Raw genomic sequence first — 12,918 nt, 5'->3', positions numbered from 1 at the left:
TAATGCTTCCCATATCCCCTAGGTGAATAAATTAATAATTCAAAGGAACCAAGATGTAGGGGGAACCCAAACTGGGATACAAAGACTAACACATGAATTAACTCTATTGCATCCAGACTGGATACTAAGGCTAAAGACGAAAAGAACTGTGTATAAATGCTGTGTTTCTTTTTTTTTTTTTTTTGCCTGTGCTGGGCAACTTGCATGATCTTAATTTATCAACCAGGGATCAAACCCAAGCCCTTGGCAGTGAGAGTTGAAAGCCGGGAGTCTTAACCACTGGACAACCAGGGAATTCCCTCACTGGTTTTTTCTTTTCTTTTTTTTTTAAATGGTGTTTATTTATTTATTTTTGACTGTGCCGGGTCTTTGTTGCTGTGCGTGGGTTTTCTCTAGTTGCATTTCTCAGGCTTCTCATTGCAGTGGCTTCTCGTGGGCTTCCCTGGTGGCTCAAACAGTTAAGAATCTGCCTGCCATGCAGGAGACCCAGGTTCAATCCTTGGGTCAGGAAGATCCCCTGGAGAAGGGAATGACAATCCATTCCAGTGTTCTTGCCTGGAGAATTCCATGGATAGAGGAGCCTGTTAGAATACTATCCATGGGGTCGCAAAGACTCCAACATGACTGAGAGACTGTCACTTTCTCTTGTTGTGGAGCACGGGCTCTAAACACCTAGGCTTCAGTAGTTGTGGCACAAAGGCTTACTTGCTCCGAGGAACGTGGAATCTTCCCAGACCAGGGATCAAACCAGTGTCCCCAGCACTGGCAGGCAGATTCTTAACCAGTGGATCACCAGAAAGTCCCAGTGCTAGCTTTCTCAGAGGAGTATGGGTTAGCAGGTCTGGAATTGCTTTATGTATATGGTGGAATTGAACAAGTAAGTAAATATATTGTAGATAATGAGACCTGGCTTTTTACTGTTGGAGATTGGACATTACAAAATCAGAAGAGGAGCCAGTATAAAATGAACCCTGGAGTATTAGCTTGGAATCATAAGTATCAGTATAAATTCATGGTTTTTAATATATATACAGAAAGAGAGAGGCAGGGGTTAGATATGAGGGCCTAAAAGTATGATGATGAGTACATCTACAACCCAAAGCTGTATCTCTACACACTAGTCTCCAGTGAAAGGTCTCAGGGCTTTTGGAGAAGTGGTTGATTCCCAGCCAAGGTGTGGAATACACAAGATGAGCCTGGAGCATCCTGAGGGCCAGAAAATAGGAACATGCTCCAAAAAAAAGATGAGTCTGTTAAAAAAAAACCACAGGAACTATGAAGGAGACAAAAGCTGAAACAATCTGAGCAACAAAATACTTAACATTAGAACTGAATTCTAACCTAGAATAAAATTAATACACACAAAATAAATATCCACATTAATATGATAAGGAAATAACAAAACATATATACACATAGCATATATACACATAACATAAAGTTTACCATCATAACCACATTTAAGTGCACAGTTTTGTGGCATTACAGTCATTCACATTGTTGTACCGTCATCCCCACCTCCATCTCCAGAACTCTTTTCATCTGGCAAAACTGAAACTCTACCTGTTAAGCAGTAACTCCCCATTCTCCTCCAGTAACCACCATCCTGCTTTCTGCCTCTATGGATCTGACTGCTCCGGGTACCTCATCTAAGTGGAATCACATGGTATTCGTCCTTTTGTGCCTGGCTTATTTCACTTAACGAAATGTCCTCCAGGTTCATCCATGCTGTAGCATGTGTTAGACTCTCTTCCCTTTTCAAAGGCTGAACGATATTCTGTTGTGTGTATATACTACACATTATTTATCTGTGGACATGGGTTGCCTCTAGCCCTTGGTTGTTGTGACCAATGCTGCTAAGAACATATGAGATCCTGCTCTTATATTTACAAATTCTTCACTAAATTATCAGATGTTTACAATATCTCCTGGAACCTGGGATCATTATTACATTCTTATTTTCCAGATGAGCATTCAAAGTTTCATGGTTACTTTGTGGCAGAGCAGGGTGTGGAATGCAGGTTTTCCAAATCAACAGTCCTTTTAAAATTTTTATTTTGGCCAGTTTCAGCTAATGATATTCTTTTATTTCAGTTTTTACATTCACGAGTAATTTCAAGCATACAGAAGAGTTCAAGGATAGTGTAAAGTACTCCCAATTCACAACCATTAACAGCTTGTCACTGTGCCAGTTACCAATGTATAGCTGCTCTTCTCCAAAATCCTTGAGTGCGCTGTCTGTTGTCCTGGAACTGGACGCTCTTGATGGTTCTCTGTTGCCAGCTGACTCCAGGCAAATCAACAGTTCTTAACTTCCAGTTCCATTGACTAGACAAGGGAGACCACGGATATTGTTCCTTTACTTTTCCTAGGAAAAGAAATACTGCCTAGAATAATCTCCCTCTGGGAAATTTACTGGATAATAGAGAGAGGGACAACCACCCTAGATTTCCAAAACAGTGGGAGTACCATTACTCTGGCTTTCCAAAACAATCTAAAACATGTTCAGGGGACCAGAGTGAATATGGCTCTTTTACTGTGAACTCTTTTTTCCTATTCTGGGAGCGTCTGAGGCCTGGGGTGACAAGGTGAGGGGGGTGCATCCCCTAAACCCACAATGATGGGGGATGCTCCAGAATTCTAAGTCAGCCCCCCTAGACACCTCCTTCCATAGAGATCAGGGCATCTTATGCTCACAGGTCCCTGGCTGGAATGTGAGGGGAATAAAAGGGAGACCTAGGCTGGGAGGGTGTAGTGGGACAGCATTCGCTTCTGGGGTAACTGGTACTCAGAGCCACCCCACTGTGCCTGGCCCACAGGAAATGCTGTCTCCAGCCTTGCTGAAAGGCACCAGAAACATTAACTGCCTGCAATTTTGACATGTCAGATATTTAATAAGGAACAAATTAGCACTTGGGTCTTCTTTTTTTCTGAGACAATCCAATTTCTATGCCAGGCACCAACTTCTATATTTCAAAATGCATTTTTGAAGGTTAATTAGAGAAGCGGCAGAGATAGTGTTTTCCAAGAGGGATTTTTCTGGTTCCTTCCAGGTCTGTGGATAGCAAAAAAAAATAACTTTCAGACACTGTAAATTGAGTATGTGAAGCTGTGAGAATAAACCCATCTCATTAGTCATCATGTCAATTACAGTATCTAAGGAACAATTTTGTAGCAATAGCATATTTATTTGATGTTGTGAAAGCTACCTGGACCCACAGTTAGGATGGTATTTGCTGTTAATGCTCCGAGTACCTCTTTAACAAAATGGCACTCCATAAAAATTTAGTGTGTTCCTACTGTAATTAAATGGCCCTCGTCATTTTTGCATTTATGATATAAACTATAATGGCTGTAAAATCCTGCAATTAACTTTCCTTGCGCCAACATTTCATACTTGAGAAATTCTCATTACAAATTTCATTACTGATTCACTTATCTGTAATTTGTCCTATGTAACCTAAAGAATATTAACAAATTTAGAGTCACTTTTGCTCTATTAAAAACTAAATATAAAAGTCTTTCACCTAGCAAGTCAATCTTGATACTGCAAATGGTGAAAGTCTGGTATTGAGAATGGGAAGGGAAAGAGACCACATGTTTGAGAAGAGTGGGGTGAAAATGGAGGGATGTAAGTTGGGCGCCTTTGAGCTCACCCACCTTCTCAGCGAGAGGCGCGATTGGCCAAGTCCCAGGGGAACAGCATAGTGCACATGGGAAAATGGCAGGGAAGGGAGGTGAAGAACTGGGGTATCGTGTTCAGGCCTGGGAATTCTCTCCACTCTGCTCGGTCTCTGTCCCTGGTGCTCCTTTCTCTCTTGGGGGCTGAGTTGGCTGGAGCAACTCCTGAAGGGTTGTAACTGGCTCTTTTGCTCAATGGCTTTGGTAGAAAGCCTGTCGAAGAAACTTTGTCATTACCAGTGGAGAAATGGAAAAAGAATTCAACAGGGGAGGAAAAGGTGACTGGGAAGGTCCCCTTGATATGCCACATGCATTTCAATTTTCCATCTTGCGGGGCACAGATTGGTTTGTGTTAAGACCTGGAGAAACTTTCTACCTCCTCTCTCTCCACATACCCCTCTGCCCACTTTTTAAAGCAGAAACAAATCTACACTCACCTCGGAGTGAAATGAAAGTTGACTAACCTGGTGTGCCGAAACTGGAATTCTAGTTCTCATTCTGTCACCTTTGCGCTGGGTGACTGGGACAAGCTTTGTGACCTGTCTGAGAAAGAAAGGGGTTTCACTAGAACGACCACTGATATTCCCTAAGGTCCCCCAAGGACAGTTCATTTCCTCATGGATTAAACCCAGAACCTCTCTTCATCCAACAAATGGATGGGTGACCCTTGCACCAGAAGCCCTGGGTTTCTATAACAGTGATCTCCACCACAAGCGGCCTGAGTCAATATTTCCCCCCCAATAATATCCTATCTCAGCATTTCACTGCCTTCCATAACTGCATTCATTTTATTCTAATTTGTAATTAACTTTTACAAAATTAAATTGGAGATAGAAAATTACTGTCCCGACATAAATAATCCTGCTGCTGGATGTGGCAGTGTTAACACAATCAACAATACAATTCATAAATGAAAGAAATGTTGTCATACTTATTACTTCTGTGTGCTCCATCTTTTATAGAATATTACAGTGTAAATTGAAATTTTATATGATTTAATAAACCTCAAAAAGATATTATGGCCAAGTAACCGCATCACTGTAACAAATTGTCCGCCTCCCTCATTACAGAGCTTTCTCCTCACTCGGGGCTCACAGCCTCATTATCAGAGCAGTGTCTTTGACAACCCAGAGCCCATTAAAAACACCTTGAAGAAAGGGTACCCCGTACTGTGGAGTTTCAACATCTATACCAGGCTGGCATCCTTAGGACGGTGTTATAAAATGAGGAAACAGGTCCTTCCATTTTTCATCCAAGGAATCAAGCAACAAGCACGTGATCCGGGACTGTAAGCCAGCCCCGCCACACCCCCTAGGTGACCCAAGCCTAGTGTGGCAGGGACACAAAGAGGCTGCTGTCAAACAATCGAAGGACAAAAGAGAAGGGGGTTTGTTACCCTGCAACTCTTGAGCTGGCTTTATAGGGCTACTACTTTAAAGTTTCTTTGTTTTCAGAGCATCAGAGCTCTGCTTGTTGCTGATTGCCATTTTTCACAGGCTTCTGCCTCAGCCAGGAACTCATTAGGGCGGTGGCAGACAGAGAGTGGGAAGAACGGGCCAGCAGTGCGATTCCAGCCTGGTCTCTCCCCTTGGTGCCCGTGCTTCCCCCCAAACAACCCTGTTTTCCATTTTGGCATGAGGGAGCTGAGAGATGCAAGCGCTCCAATTACATGCAGTGGTTTTCTCCGCGCCTGGTGTGATGTCTGTAGCTTCCAGCTATGTGTGGGACACACTTGCACTGGAGAATTTAATGACTTGTTTTACTGCTGCCTGCCATCAATATTTATCTATATTAACTGAAGAAAGGCATTACTCGAAATGGCGTTTCACACCTCTGAGCATTATACAGTAATTCTGAAGTCGTAAGTTGTACCAAATTCTATGGGCAAACACAGACATACAGTGCGAATGGAAATAACCCAACTCGAGGTTTTTAAACTTGAATTGTCGGCAGCAGTCTGGGAAACCAAAGGCAAAATTATCTGAGTTGCTATAGGTGAGAATGACTGGGTAGAAAGCAATGGAAACAATCTTTTCTCTGCACGGTTTTTCTTGAGTTAATAAGAACACCTCACAAGTATACAAAATAGAGAAGAAAAGTGAAGACAAGGCAACGAGACAATGCAGATGAGGTCCGGGCTTCTTTCCACCTTAATCTTTTAAGCAAGCAGGCCTGGAAATCTCCCTTCCCTATTTCCCCTTATTCTGCTTCCACCCTGGGTCAGCTTTCTCACTCTCTATCCTCCCTGTCAGAGAGCCTTCTCTGACCCCATCTTATCATGCAAACATTTCCTGGTTTGCTTCTCTTCAACGTATTTGTTGAATGAATGTCTCACTCACGTGATGGTTTATGCCTTTACTTACTGCCTGCCTCCCCACTAGCCTTTAAGCTTCTTGAAGGCAGAGATGAGTCAGACCGACTCACCGTTCTGCCTCCAGGAAGGAGCACAGGTACACGGTGGTGGGCCACCTTGCATTTGCAGAGTGCATTATCTACCCTAGGAGACCACAGGCTTGACCACAGACCACAGTGGCTATTTCTACGGTCTGTACAGACCACATCATTTTGAGTCAACACCTTTAAAAAGATCATTTCAACATCTCATGCTTGAGCTCTTCTCAAAGACCAGAATTTTCAAGCGTAAAAGGACGTAGAAGACCAGTTGGGCCAATCTTTCACTTTACAGAGGAAAGAACTTAGTTCTGGGGGAACTGGGAGACTCATCCAAGGTTGTTTGATGCTTTGCAGTGGCAGGAGAAGCTTCAGAACCTGGGCTTCTGGCAGCCTTCTGGTTCCAGCTCTCTCTCTACACACTTTTACTCTGTCTCCAAAGTTACATTTTCCAGCCAAAAGCTTCTACAATGGCTTGACTTTCACATTCTGGTCTGAAATGTACATCTTATAATTCTCCCATCTTAAGAAATTATGTTTATGGGACATCTGGGCAAGAGAATTAGTCCTCAATTCATAATAGATAAGGTTTACATTTTTAATAACGGAATTTGAACTTCATAGAAACTTTATAACTGTACTACTAGCCCAACATACTTGGTTTTATATTCATCCAAAATTACTCACCCGGCGACTTTCTACACTTTGGAAGAAATACCAGACTTGGAAATAGAAATAGTGAACAGAAGGACACACATTCAGGGGGAGTTTGATTCCCAGTCTCTCTGAAGTTGTAAAAGCCTGCTTCTATTTGGTGGATTCCATAAAATAGGACTGACACATAATTTTTTTTAAGTGTTAAGTAGAATTAATTTATTTTCATTTTAGAGCTTGGAAGCACTCCTTGAATTAACCAGAGATACCCTGGAGAATGAACTACAAGGCTGAGAATCACTGAATTAAGATGCCGAAAGCAGTAGGTAAGACCTTGTATATATCCATCTGCATTCAGGCATGAATCTTAGCATGACTTATAAAGTGATTTATGTTCCTTAAATAAATAGACAGGCATATTTAAAAGGGATTTAAAAGGTGTCAAGAAAAAAAAAAAACTGTTCAGAAAACACTGGCGCTTCTTACTGTTTATAGAAAACAAGGGGAGATGTAGGTCTAATTTCATGCCATCCTAGGCACTAGTACTTGTAGTAAATAAAATTATATACTAAAATAAAATCTTTTATTTCAATTACATCTGCTTATCAACTAAGTTCTGAATAAAATTAATTTGCTATTTATTCACTAAAATTATTGTGTGCTATTTGCTTATGTATCTTTGCTAAATAAAGAAAAGCATGGCTCATAATATGGGGCAGAATCTTTGAAAATGGAAAAATATGTAAAGCTTTTAACATCAAATCAATATCTCATTTTCTTAGTGATTAATTCAGAATGAGCATCCAGCTCGTAAGGTTTTAACTAATATATATCTCAATCTTTTATTTACTCTTCATACCTCCAAAACAGGATCATTTCTGTATCAGTTGATCACATTATTGATATTCCCTGTATTAGGTCAGTGGAACCTGCAGAGATGAGAAAACAGTTTTAGGTATCTTGAAATCAGGGTACAGAAATTTTCTTCATTCTTTCAGGCTAACAAGCAGTGACAGGTATTCAAAGCATCAAACTGTCAACTCTGGGACTTCTACTGTCGTCTGCATCATAATCTATTTCTTAGTAACACTTGGTCTGAGCGGCAGTAATAGAATTAATTATACTTCATTTTGCTGCCTTTAACAGTATTGACCAAATTTAAGAACAAATGAGAAGTGCTTATCAAGCTTGAAGAAAATAATCCATCAGTGGCACAATTTAAATTCTCTGCAGTTCTCTTATTAATCAAAGTAACACTTACTATCCTATCTCCACTTCCCATTAACAGTCATTAAGCCCTGCTGCTGATTGAAGCAATTTCTTTAGGGATCTCAACCTCATTTTTAAGAGAACCTACTTTAGTGGAAAACAATATCATATAAGCACGGCAACTTAAAAGAGAAGGGAGAAGGTTCTTCAATCATGTTCTGACCTTGATATTTCTCAGTGGTGTAAGTTCGAAAAGTACACAACTGCGAGCTTGGGAACTTCAGGAGTGAATGGCTGCCCTTGCCCAGTACCCGAGAGAGGCACAAATCCAACACGCAAGGCATGGACTTGGGTTAAGCACCTTGCCAGCCCTTCTAAGCTACTGGGCCCCCTGAGTCATTCTTTCACAGGGTCAGCTGCATCTCAGACACAGGGAACACACTGAGAAGGGCCTGCCAGGAATACCTTGGTCTTGACTTGTGGCTCTGAGCAGGTGCATGGTGGAGACATAAGACAAGACATCTGGAGTCGCAGGACATTGAGTTGGAGGCAATACTCAGCACTACTAACCTGCAGGACCTTGAGCAACTAGTTTGTTCTTACTGTCTTCATTTTTTCTCTGAATAGAAATAATAATATCATCTGCTTAGATGTACTTTTCCAAATTGCTGTAGAAAGCACATCAGAAAATGTATGTGAACATCCTTTGCAATTGATTAACACCCTACAAATGTGAACAAGTCAAGTCCTAGAAGTCACAGACAGTGTTTCATTCAATACTCTCCCCAGCACCCAATGCTTGCCCAATGCTTATCTGTAGTAGGTGCCCAATTACGTACTGAGTTAATGCTAAAGAAGATATTTCCAAAAGTGAGAATAAGGGAATCCACATGATTAAAGTGAGGCAATGGTCTTTCAAAAACACCTGTGGAGTGGAATGGGGCCATAGATGCACCACATACAATTCTAGGGCACTGGGTGAAGACAAAGCATGACTAGAATCAAAGGAATTTGGAGGGCAATGTCTTCAGGGCTAAAAAGAACTCTGTGATCAGTATGATTGAGGAAATAGTGGTCACAAGAGGAAAAAGCCCAGAGAGTGTTGGTGATTGGTGAGGTAAAGCAACACCCACAAGCCAGTCTGGTGATGCCAAGGAAGAGGCTAGTACTGAGAGGAGGTTAGTACTTCCTCACCAAGGACCCTCTACCTTCTGCCCCTTGGGATTTGTCAGTGCCACTGACAGCAGCTTCAGTAGCTGGGCTGTTACTAGTCAAGCCACCAAGTTGAATGCAAAGGAATCACACATCAGGGTTGGGGGTGGACCTGGGCTTTGGCGCTAGGCTAGCATCTTATCCACCAGTGTTACTGTATCAAGGCATCTAGTGCCCTAGACCTTCTCATCTGCATAATCCCATGGAAATCAGTGTTTCCTTCTTGTTATTTACTGTAATTCACTGTAATCCCAATATTTATAAAAGCCAAAGGCACTGGTTATAAAATTTCAAGGTGGTAAAACACTCAGCATTTATCCTGCTCCATCTTATGGAGGAGGAAACTGGTTCAGAGAGGTCCAGTGGCTTGCCTGAGGTCACCCAGCTGGGCACGGTTGGCCAACTTTAGCTCATTCAGAAGTGACCTTGCTCCTTTGCACTGCCTTTTGAGGTCTCTTGTGAAGCCCTTCTCTTTTTCCCAGAGAAGGCTGTGTTCCTTTGGAGGAGACCCAAACAGCCCTCTCAGGAAGGACTTCTGCACACATCTGTCCCCTTATGTTTATGATTTAGGCATAGGACCCTTTTGCTTTGGGCTGGCTCCAACATAAGGGTGTCAGAGATTGGACAGGAGAGATAGATCTATTATTTTGCTTTAATGGTCAAAGCCCTTGGAGAGATCAATCAAGACTCGGATCTGAATTTGCTCGGCCAGCATAGACGTGAAGACGCCATTCAATAGGCTGTTGGGCCTGATGAAATAAAGACAATCATATAATCAATGAAGAGATGGAACCACCTCAGATTCCGATGATCACTAATGTTTTCAGTTTCAAATCATGTCCTGCTCTTGAGATGCTCCCAGGCCAAAAGAGAGCAGAGCTCAGCAGAGAGTGAATTTTCTTTCCTTGAAGAGATGAAGGGCACCATCCACCACTTAATTTCTGGTAAGGCATTAAATGTATGATTCTCATCTCTCAGAAATGAGAAGCTGAGCTAAATTTTTGGATCAATGGAATACCTACTCCTGTTAAAGCACTTAAAGAGGAAAACATCTACAAAATGTCCCATTAGGCTGACAAATTTATAACACTATGAAAAGTGTGCCAGCAGTTTCAAAGCCGACTAGAGCGTTGTCATTTAAAGAGTATGAATGGATTTGAGTTTAGCGATATCTCATCGACATGAACAAGTTTAGCCATCACATCCCTTCCCAATATTTCCCCCATTTACTTTTAACTAGGCATCCGTATGCCATGACAGAATGTGGACATCATCTTAAAAAATCAGTTGTAAAATGAATGATATTAAATGGACTTTCACAGCATGAGGACATGGAAATATATTCTCATCTTGATGTGCAGGGCTGTACAGACATAAATGCCATTAGCATTGATGGTAATTATGCGCGTAAATCCCCACGCTCTGGATGAGATTATGCCCCTTAGTTTGCAAGTACAATGACGGGCTCATTTTTGAGACTAGAAACAGCTGAGACTTTTCCCCCCCCCTCACTGGAAGAGAGATCCAGAGTGGCTTAGAGCATAAAATCTGATCACCCACTTTCCCAAAACATGCAATTCAAGCATTTTAAAACTCTTTTGCCTCAGAAAAGCTAAAAATGTAGGGAAAAAGTCTTAAACTGCTATCTGAGTATTCCAGTAATTTATGACAGATTATTCATAGTTTCCTGTCACCTGTGAGGATGGGTATACCACAGGAGCTATAAACTCCCACCACCAATTTTTTTTTATTATGGTCTGATAACTAGCAAGAATAATATTTTTTTAGTCAACCCAGAAAAGGCTATTGAGCTACAATGAAAATTTGTGGAAAGTGAGCATATTCAGCATCTTGCTCATCAAAGCCAATATATCCTAATCTTATGAAAACAGGCAGCAGATGACAGTGTCAGGGAAAAAGTTCAAGTCTCCTGTTTTTAATTCTTAAATTAATAAGGCAGAATGACCCAGAGCTTTGGTTAGACCTCACCTTATACTGTAGGGAAACAAAAAAAGTCCCCTTTGCCAAAAAGTCAGAAGACATTGCCACAGGGGGCCACCTGGTTTATAACTTTACAAACACTTTATCAGGGGAAGATGGGGCAAGGAGACACATGTAATTAAAATATACTAAAAAAACAAGCCATTGTGGCTTTCAATTACAATGGAACTAAGAAGCAACCATATTATTTCTACAAACTATTTTCACTTAGCACAGTTCAGATGGAATTATTGCCATGACCTTTTAAAAATGTGAAAGAGTGAATCAATACACTTTCACAGGCAAGATTGCAGGAGCAGAATTGGCCATGCTGTAATAGTGTGTATTTCTGCATCAGAAGGCAGTTGAAACCTAATTATCGTCAATCACATACAAGGTAGCTCCCCATCCTGATGAGCCCGGGGGAGGAGAAGTGTGCACAGGAGGGTCTGTGCCTGTGGGTCTTCGTGGAGGAGGAACACGTGTGCTGAAGAGGCCGGGGGAAGCTCGGATGCCCTGGGCAGGTGGAGTAAGGCTTACAGGTGAGTTATAGGGACTGTCACTCATTTACAATAACTAACACTGGCCTGTCAGAAACAGCCACCTGTAAATGATGTATGAATGGCTGGCAGCCTGCCATCCCCCAATAGACCTTGCAGCCAAGAATCACATTTTATTGTCGAGGTCATCGGAATGCTTACTTGGATACATGCCATATATTATTAAAAAATAACAAACAGCCAATCAGCAACAATTCTTAAGGCTCAAGGGCAAAATAGCCAACCTGCCTTTCAAAAATAGAAAAGCGAACATCCAAGATCCATTTTAGCAGGTAATTTTTTAATTGCTTCTCTCCAGATATAAAGAAGTAATGCTCTGGAGAAGCCTAAGCCTGGTAATACAATGTCAGATAGAGAGCATACATATGGATATTCACTTTTCCTAAGCTCTTTTATCCATGATGCCAGCCAAACAAAAAGAAAAACCAACTCCTCTTCATCAACAGTGACAGCTCCAACTGCTGGACTACCTGCTGGTAAGTTCCCAGGCTATGAAAGCCACAGCAACCAGTTAGGGAGGTGAGGAAATAAGGACTTCAGGTTTGATTTTTCTATTCAGTTCCATCTTTTTGGATTCTGCCTGAAACACTAAGATAATCGTATATACTATGACACTTTTATTTGGTGCAATCTTATTAGTAAACCATCAGAAGGCTATATCATATTTTTAATTTTATTCAATAGACTAAGTGTGAGTAGAAGTTTCAACATTATTCCAACACAAGAAACACAACACTAGGACTTCCCTGGAAGTACAGAGGTTAAGACTTCACCTTCCAATGCAAGGGGTGCAGGTTCAACCCCTGGTCAGGGAGCTAAGATCTCACATGCCTCACAGCCAAAAACCAAAGCCTAAAAGAGAAGCAATATTGTAACAAATTCAATAAAGAGTTAAAAATGGTCCACATAAAGAAATCTTTTTAAAAACCCACTTATTAATGTTATGGCTATTAAGCCATGAAGAAGTGTTTGACAGCCCCTTGTAACTTTGCTTTAAAGGCCCCCCCTCCAAAAAAAAAACCTGTTCTGTAGCCATACACTTTCAAATATTGTCCTATCCACCTTGGGGCTGAAAAATCTCAGAATCAGCCTGCACAGCCTCCAGCTTCACTTGCTGCCATGGAAATGAAGGATTTGGCATATTTGTTAACATTATATAGTAATTGGACAATCTTTTGTTCAATGCTCTTAATGTTCCTAGAATAAAAACATTAAAAATGCACTTAAAAAA

General features: G+C 41.3%; 1 long non-coding RNA gene across 3 annotated transcripts in view; it reads right to left on the bottom strand.

Annotated features, from left to right (window-relative positions):
- Positions 1–2,011: 2,011 nt before the first annotated feature.
- LOC129659318 (uncharacterized) overlaps positions 2,012–12,918 on the bottom strand; it is a 15,017-nt gene continuing 4,110 nt past the window's right edge. For all 3 annotated transcript variants that reach the window (XR_008717962.1, XR_008717963.1, XR_008717965.1), the window contains exons 2-5: positions 7,586–7,655; positions 4,146–4,224; positions 3,661–3,894; positions 2,012–2,368 (exon numbers count right to left, since the gene is read on the bottom strand). This is a non-coding gene — a long non-coding RNA (uncharacterized LOC129659318). The remainder of the gene's footprint in view (positions 2,369–3,660; positions 3,895–4,145; positions 4,225–7,585; positions 7,656–12,918) is intronic.

Source organism: Bubalus kerabau, chromosome 8 (genome assembly GCF_029407905.1).
Source record: "Bubalus kerabau isolate K-KA32 ecotype Philippines breed swamp buffalo chromosome 8, PCC_UOA_SB_1v2, whole genome shotgun sequence".
Lineage (NCBI taxonomy): Eukaryota > Metazoa > Chordata > Mammalia > Artiodactyla > Bovidae > Bubalus > Bubalus kerabau.
This window is presented reverse-complemented; position numbering and strand designations above follow the sequence as displayed.